This window comes from Melospiza melodia, chromosome 2, assembly GCF_035770615.1.
Source record: "Melospiza melodia melodia isolate bMelMel2 chromosome 2, bMelMel2.pri, whole genome shotgun sequence".
Taxonomy (NCBI): domain Eukaryota; kingdom Metazoa; phylum Chordata; class Aves; order Passeriformes; family Passerellidae; genus Melospiza; species Melospiza melodia.
This window is the reverse complement of record NC_086195.1, coordinates 123,935,828-123,942,042: the sequence shown is the minus strand read 5'-3', so window position 1 is coordinate 123,942,042 and position 6,215 is coordinate 123,935,828.

Sequence of the window (6,215 nt, the reverse complement as noted above, 5' to 3'; positions counted from 1 at the left end):
TATATTAAAAATCTCTTTTATTTAGTGAGATATCCCAGTAATGTTCCAAATGGCCAAAGGAAATTGCAATCGATTTAAAGAAACACTTGATGCAGTTACAGCTGTGTTTTGGAGGCACATTATGTATTTTTAGTGCCAGAATAGCTAAGATACATATCCAGATGTTCAATGGAAATGGATGTACCCTTTGGATCATACTTCAGGACGTCTGGCCACATCAGGGTGAATGTTCCTGCTCATGGGACATACCTGGAGGTACACTGACAAAGCAGCTGTAAGCAGTCCACAAGGGCCCAGACCCTGCACATGGGGCTCCCCTCCAGGCAGCCAGGCACATGTCCACCTTCATGTAGGAGCACTGGGAGGAGAGGCTTTACTTACTGCCACCGCTTGGAAATAACATGATCATGCAGGCTTCAAAAGCACCACCACTGGGGCTTGCTCTTTACTCAGCCAAACCCAGTCCACTTGGCACAGATTTTTAAACCTAAAGGAGCAGCACCTGGAAGCCACCAAAAGCCTTTTCTTTGCTTTGCTGACTCCACAGAAAACATCAGTGCTTACTTGAGGAGTTGTCTTCTTAAAAAAACAAAATTCAGCTTCAGGTCTGATCTGGGAAGCTCCAATGTAGCAAATGCTTTTTTAACAGCAAAGGTGGGTTAAGCACACTCTGCCCTGATTTTCCCCACATTGCTGTGTCTGCCCACACAGTTCTTCACAGAGTCGTGCAGTGGTCCAGGTCAGGGAAGTAGCTCTGACAGCAAATACCCCAAGGGAAAAGAAAGAAAGAGCCTTCCCATTATTTGGCTTGATCTCCTGATTCACCCTCCTACTGATTGAATGAGACACAGCACAGGGGACAGGAAAACACCATGCAATGTTGAGAGCCAAGTCAGATGAGACTGAGACACACTGGGATGTCTCACCACCAAGAAGAGCCTCTCTTCTCCCTTCACCTCTTCCAGGAGCTACTCTCATCACCTATGCCACCTTGACTCCAACATCACATCTTTACCCACACAGCTTAACTCATTAAATCACCAGAAGAATAATCTGGCAGAAGAATAACCCAGCAAAAACGAACCCATCAGTAATGGAAGGTTCACCCCTGCTTTAACTGCACACTTAGATTCTTTGTGATAAGGGCTGTACCAGCACACAGGGAGGTGTGCTTGCTGTAGGTATTCCTTAAGAAGCTCTCATAACATTTCAGCCTGTTGTCCTGGAAAATGAAGAAGTCTCTGCAGAGATACCTGCTCAAAAGCCACCCAGATGACAAGCCACTCCAGTTTTTTGTCCTGTAAGGGCCCTAAAATCCCCGTCCCTCCGTCTGGCCCAAAGGTTGTGTGTTTTGTGAGTCATTTCCCTGCCAATCAGTGTAATCTGGAAGAGAAATCTAGTCCTTGGGACAATTTTGGCCTGGGAGGTGGAGAGACAAATCTGTCACAAGTATTATTTTTACAGCAACAGGAAGAAAGAGGCACTCCAGCGGCTTGATTGCTTTTTATCACCTTGCTGACTCCAACTTTTGCAGCAAGAAGAGAGTGCATGTCCTTGCTCGTGCCCAGGCACTCATCTTCATTCAGGTTTCTGTCTGCACACACCTTGCTGGCTTTTTAGAGGCTCAAGCACGTGCCAAGGAGTTGCCTCCATGGATGTTTGGCAGTATGCAAGGGACACATGCCTGCATTGCCCCGTGGAGGGGGTTTCATGTGCCTCCCTCTACTGCACACATGCAGCTCGTAGCACCCTGACCCTCACTGCCCAGCTGCCACAGGGCAGGGGATGCTGAGGCCACCCAGCTCTCTGCCCCAGCCCCTCATGGAAGTGTAGCTGATGTTACACTTGTGGCTGACTGAAGGCCACTCATGGGGGAGCTTTGCTGCTCCTTCTTTCTGGCTGCCATGATTCGTGACCACCCATGACTGTCCATGACTGTCCTCCAGCCAGAAGAGCCCGATGGTGCCCCAGTGTGCCACTGCCAGGGGTGAAGGGAGACTGCAGCTACACCAGAAAGGCTCATGAGCAAGAACAATCCTGCCAAGTTGCTTAATCCAGGCTCCTTCTGCAGGCTGCATTTCCCAGCCCGAACATTCAGCACATGGGTGAGGCAACAAATCACCTGTCAGACAAAAGTCTAATTCCCTGTCTGTCTGGTGAAACACCCTGGGACAAACCTTCCATAATACAGAAACTGAAATTTCAGCTAAGCAAGAACTGCATAAAAGGGTTTCTGATATTCACAGCCACCTTTCTTATAGAGCCTGTGACTCTAAGACTGCATTTTTTGCAATCAAAACTTTGCTGCATTAACCCAGTGTCCAGAAGAACAGCTCTGAAGCAATACCCCAAATCAGAAGTACAAATTTCTATATCTTTAGAATTAGTTGCTCAGATAATGTTTTTCAAACACCAAAAAATAAGGATTAGGAAAACAGTCATGAGACAAATCAAGTAAGACTGGGTGAGAGTTTTGCCTCAGTACATAGCCTTGTGTTATTAAACCAGTAACTGGAGCAGAAAGCTCCTTCTAGACAGATGCAAAAGGCAAAAAAAAAAAGGGGTGTTGACAAGTCATTAGTCTGAATTACTGGAAAGTGGGCAGCAAACTGACAGATAGCTTCCAGCAAATTTCTGTGTAAAGGTTTAGTAGAACTTTCCCACCAAAAGATTTGAGAGTTTCAGGACTTTCACTCCCAATCACTAAGAAAGGCTTAGACATTACCCCAAGGAAGCTTCGATATTTAGAAATCTGATAACACACATGTGATGGGGAAATGTCAGCAGGAGGTGGCTACTTTTAGCACTGTGGGAGATGGACAGAAGGGAATTCTGTTCATTAAGATATTTTATTTCAGATTGCTTGATCCATATTATTGAAATAGTATGTCAGCCTAAATCAGAAAGAAAGACAGTTTGCTTTTTTATGTTAGTGATATTGCTTTGTGTTGTCTGTAATTGCTGTAAACAGATCCTGCAGCTACTGAGCTACAGAGTAACTAAATCATCTGTCCTGGGGAAATTCTTCCTGTTCTCCTGCCAACTCTGCCTCTTTTTGGCCAGCCCCTACCTCCTCACATTCCAGCCATGGCTCTGTTTGTACTCCTCTGTTTTTCACAGTGCCAGTGGCTCAGAGTGGGACATATTTGCACCTCTCTCCCTTATGCTAATGGCCCTTGCTATGAATGGCCCCTCTGTGAGGGCACTCGTGAGCTCTCAGAGCTCAGCAGCATTTTGTTGGGGGCACTGACACTGAGGTACCCTCCTGCCAGCTTTATTCCATAAATAACTACAGCATCATTTTTTGGAGAGGGGTGGTGAGAGTGGTGAGAAACCACAGCATCGCTTCCACCATCACCCTGTCCCAGTTAAACGAGTGAATTCCATCAAAATCCTCCTCCCCTTCAGACTTCAATGCTTGTCTAAAGCAGATGGCCCCATAAATAATACATCCTAGGAAACCCTATCAGTCACCTCTGGGATGTGCTTGAGCTCCTGTCTCTCATCATATCATCACTAGATTAGCTCTGGGAATTCTTTTAATTTAATCCTTTTAACAGGTCATGTGTGCAAGAAGCAGTGACTGGGAAATTAGATGCATTTGACTGGACTGTATTGTTGGTAGCCTGAAGTCAGCAGGTCCCCACTCGGCCCTTTTGGGGATTTTTTGGGCATTGCACTCAGCTGCTGACCCCTCCCTACCCAAGCCCGAGGCAACGAGACCCAGGACTGGTGTGGGTGAACGTGGGGAGGCCAGGAGAAAGGGGCCAGGGGCCAGAGTATCTGAGCAGCACCATCACATGTGGCCAGAGTGTTCTCAGCAGGAAAACTTTGAGCAGGGAGGTACTTACTACCTCCACTGGGAATGGAAAATGTTGTATTTATTTTAGGATGTAAGACGGAAATCCGTAAATTCCATTGTCTTTGTCTTTAGTCCCCTACACTTATTCAAATTATGGATTTTAGCAGGGGCTCAGAGACATCCCGCAGGATTTATTCTCACATTCATGCAAACCTCATTTCAGGTAAGTGGAAAGAAATTCTGGGTACAGTGATGAGGTGGGTCCTCTGTACAGTTACTGCCATGGTGACACCACCCTTGGGGCTTCCTGCCCTCCCTGCCCTGCCACAGCCCCAGCTCCACACACACTGGGAAAATGTCCCTGCTTGGTTTGTGCTCCCTTCATTGCAGTGCACACAAGTGTGACAGTGGTCACAAGGGTTGCAGGGTGAAGAGAGAGGTGAGAATGCTGACCTCATGTTTAGAAAGCTTGATTTATTATTTTATGATATATATATTACATTATGACTATACTAAAAAGAATAGAAAGAAAAGTTTTCAGAAAGCTAGCTAAGCTAAGAATAGAAAAGAACGAATAACAAAGATCTGAGTTCTGGCAGAGAGCGAGACCCAGCTCCGCTGTGAGTAGTCAGTAAATCTAAACATCCACAAGAAACTAATCACAGATCCACCTGTTGCAATCCACAGCATCAGATAACCATTGTTTACATTTGTTGCTGAAGCCACAGCTTCTCAGAAAAGAGGAAAATCCCAAGAAAGGATTTTTCACAAAAGATGTCCGTGACACACAAGGATGGGTGTGCAGGGTGAAGCTGAGGGAGATATGGGGTCTGTTCACATGGGAAACACAGGCAAGAACAGAACAGCTTTCCATGCCTCCGGGCCTGTGGAGCCACAGCCTGGTCCATGTGGTCATACGGGCTGCAGCAGGCAAGCTCAAAGTTCCATTTCCAAAGGTTTGGAAACCACTCTGCTTTTTTAAAAAAATTGGTACCGGAAAAGAAAAGCTGGGCTTGAGTCCTTCTCTGGAAATGCCTGCAGGATGCAAATATTTGAAAGTAACATTGCTAAACCAGAATGGCTTTTAAATCATAACAAATCATATCTTGCATTTCTGCAACGTCTTTCATCCTATGTTCTCTTCACAAACATAAACACATGAAGTTCAACAACACATCTGGCAAAGCGTTGTGCTGTGTGGGAGCTTTCACATCCCAGTTTGGCAGATGAGCAGACATGTGGGGTCAGTGGTGGCTGCCCGCCCCACATCAGACAGGATATCTGCAGCAGTGGTTGGAACACGGCCAGGATCTCAGCTCAAGTTGGGAGAAATCTTTCCCTGGTATCCCTGGGGATTTATTTGTCAAGAGACTTGGTCACAAATCCAGAAAATAAAATCTTGAAGACTGCAGGGAACAAAACAAACTCAACTTTTCCAGCTATCTTTTTTGAGCTTTTCTGTGTCCATCCAATGCTTTGGCAATGAGGAGATGTCACCAATTTAGGTTTCTGTCTTCTGCATGCCCAGTTGGTATTCTGCTGGAAACCGATTATCAAGAGACACATTTGCTGTGTGGCGAATCAGAATTTGTTATTATCACCACCCCATTAATTTCCACACACATCTGCTAGAGTACTTGTTTCTGCCTGTGTCTCACATTTATCTTCATCTAATCCACTTTTTACTGCCCTTGTCTTAGTGCCAGCAACTATCATGAGGTACTGTAAACACTTGTTAGTTAACCATTTGTGAGCTTCAAACTCCACATTACACTAGTTGTTGGACTTTAGTGAGTTTAAGATTTCCCATATCGTTATTATTTTGCTACACCATGGAATAAGTCACAAGTAAGCACCCTGAGATGGCCCCAGTCCCCCAGGGGCAGGCGGGGAGAGGAAGTTTGGGATTTTCAAAGAGGTCCAGGAAGTGAGGAGCCCATTTCCTCCTGGATATCTGTGGGGCTGAGATGAGCTCAGTCTGTGCCAGCTTCTAGCAAGCTAAACCTAAATCCTTTGATAAGCAAATAAGTCAAGAAGTTTTGTGCATCCTAAGCCTTCTTCAGGTCCAACACCAGCCTAAATGTGCCCTGGCAGGTCACACCCCACTGGTTGCTGCCACCCCTCTGATGCAGCAGGAAGGTGGAGTAGTGCCAGCTGGGAGGAAATGTCAGGCTCAGCAGCCTTTCATCTCCTGTCTGTCAGCCACTGTCCAAATAGGACACATCTCCAGTGAAGGGGGAATGCTTCTGAAAAGACAACATATCCTGCTCTCAGAAATGCTGGCTTCATATCTGCACCTACTTCCTACAGGACACCTCAGGTTAAAATGACTTCTGCTAAATCAAAAGTAGTTTTTCCCATACTACTTGACAGCCTCTTCCTCTGTCAAATGCAATTATTTCCCATTAATTAA